The sequence below is a fragment of the Anneissia japonica genome, unplaced genomic scaffold (genome assembly GCF_011630105.1).
Source record: "Anneissia japonica isolate Jap-2015-1 unplaced genomic scaffold, ASM1163010v1 scaffold199_len4679917_cov187, whole genome shotgun sequence".
NCBI classification, from domain to species: domain Eukaryota; kingdom Metazoa; phylum Echinodermata; class Crinoidea; order Comatulida; family Comatulidae; genus Anneissia; species Anneissia japonica.
The window spans coordinates 427,194-429,705 of record NW_022686322.1 but is presented as its reverse complement, the minus strand read 5'-3'; positions in this window follow the sequence as shown (position 1 = coordinate 429,705).

Here is a 2,512-nt window from a genome sequence, read left to right as displayed (position 1 = left end):
TATAGGGCCTATATAATAATATTATATAAGGCCATGTACAATATAGGCCTACATGATTACTGTCATATTATTTTTGTTATTCTAAAAGTAGGTCTAATAGTAATTACTATCATGCTATTTATCTTGGGTATACATAGATTTAAAAGACATTCACTTTAAAAAGCGAGTTTCCTGTTTGAAAGTTAAATTGAAAATATTGTATCTCAACCCTGTAAACGCACGCTTGCAGCAAACGATATCCCCACAGACAATCCGCCACTAATGCAATTACACGCAGACAAATGCTATCCAAATGTCAGATATTAATCCATATTATTGTACGATGATTGAGAGTACGGTACTGTCTCTAGAAATTTAGAGAGGATTGTTCTATATTTAGGCTGGAATTTACAAATTTAGAAACGAGGTCATTGAACTGTGAATGTTAACATTGGTATAGGCCTAATGGTATACTAAACATACGCTTGTTTTCTCAAATGCATGGCATGTTGTTAAACAGTTAATATGTCGCAAACTTGTTCCTGCAATTATAAGTACTTAATATCTCCATAAATTTATAGTTCTACCAAACTTAACGACTTCAATCTAATAGTTATAAAATTTATTTTGTATACCCAATACTTTTGTTTGTGTAAAACTTTTTCTAGTAAAGCTAATACCAAAGGAGCATAATACAACGTTGGGTCATAGTCCAATTGGTAGTCATAGATTAACTAACGGGTACTCGCATAGTTTTCTCTTTCTGACAAACCGTGATGAACGACGTTCTACAGCAGACGAACATGTAATTTTGTCACAACAACGACGGTATTGTTCAATGTGTATTTTCTTTCACGAATGTCAAGTGTTGTTTGATAGTCATGTCGCCCTTCTGACCAAATGCATCGCTGTCGACTCGCAAATGTGCTGTATAACGCACTATACCCAGAGGGATGGCATCAGCATTTAGTACAAAATGCTCAACACGATCAAGCAAATTAATACATTAGTCAGAAAAAAACACTCCGTTTTCCATAAGTAAATAAAATTCTATATTATATCTGTATCTGCGTTTGTATATGTGTCCGTATTTGTATCTCTATCTGAACTTGTATAAATATATTTACATTTGGGAACAATGCCGTAGCCAGGATTTTCAAACAGTGCGGGAGAATATTAGGGTGGACCGACTTTACGCGTAAACTAAAACAATGTGGACCCATTTTACGCAAAAATATGAAAAATCTCGACCCATTTTCTTAAATTTTACCTATTTTAAGCTAAATATGAGAAATCTGGACCCATTTTTCTAAAGGTGGACACATTTTATGCATACAATTACATAATTTGAGCCCATTTTTTTAAATGTGAACTATTCTTTGCGGACCCATAAGAAAAATGGTGTGGGACTGTCCCAACTATCCCAATAGCTGGCTACGACATTGTTTTTGGATTGTTAGATCTGCACCACCGGTATCGTATAGTCTCCGTGCCTTGATAGCGAGAGCTTGCAGGTTACAGTCCCGTCATATATACTTTCTTTTTTTATAAATTTGAAATATGAACTTTTCGTTGAATGTAGGGATTTATGAACGGATGAATGAATGGAGAGATGGATGGGGAGATGGATAGATGGAAGGATGAATGAAGAAATGGATGGATGGATGGACGGATGAATAAGGAGATAGATGGATGGATGGAGAGATGGATGGATGAATGGATGGACGGATGGAGGGATGGACAGATGAATGTAGAGAAGGATGGATGAATGCATAGACGAAGATGGATTGACGGATAAGAGAGATGGATGAATGGTTGGTTGGATGGATGAAAGATATGACATAGAATATTTTTTAAATTTACCGTAATTTCTAGTATCGTAATGCTGGAACACAGACCGGATATAAAGATCAATTCTCCAATCAGAAAAGGCAATTTAGTTTAAAGGGGAAAAAGATAAATGGGCATTAATCAATTTTCTATAGTATTAAATATCTTGCTGTCTAATTTCAATCTGCTTGTTCCATTTAACTACACCTACAATCTATTATGACATTTTAGTGTAAATTGTGGATTCATTCTCGTGTTTTTCTACGCACATTTTACAATTTTAAACTTTAATTAATGTTTTTATATTTATGTGACAATAATTCGTGTACATTCAGCCGAAATGTTAAGCCACGTTGTTTACTACGTTTGGCTATAAATCAATTGAATTGAATAGACAGCGATATTTAGTGTTCTGGCGTTATCTACATTTAAATGAATACAATAATTCTTGAAATATTCTACTTTATTTGACATTAGACTATTAATTTTCATAACGTAGAATTCTCAAAATCAATTCGACATCTCAGATTAAATGCACGTTGCTACAGCAGGCTAAGAGCACTGAAACCGAGGCAATTTGGAGCCGGGATGCAATTAGAAAACTTTAATCAACTCGTGCCCTATTTTAAAATGCTGGTTACCAGTCTTAGACCTCACTGAAAAACATATTTATCAAGATTACTATACGGCATATATATATATA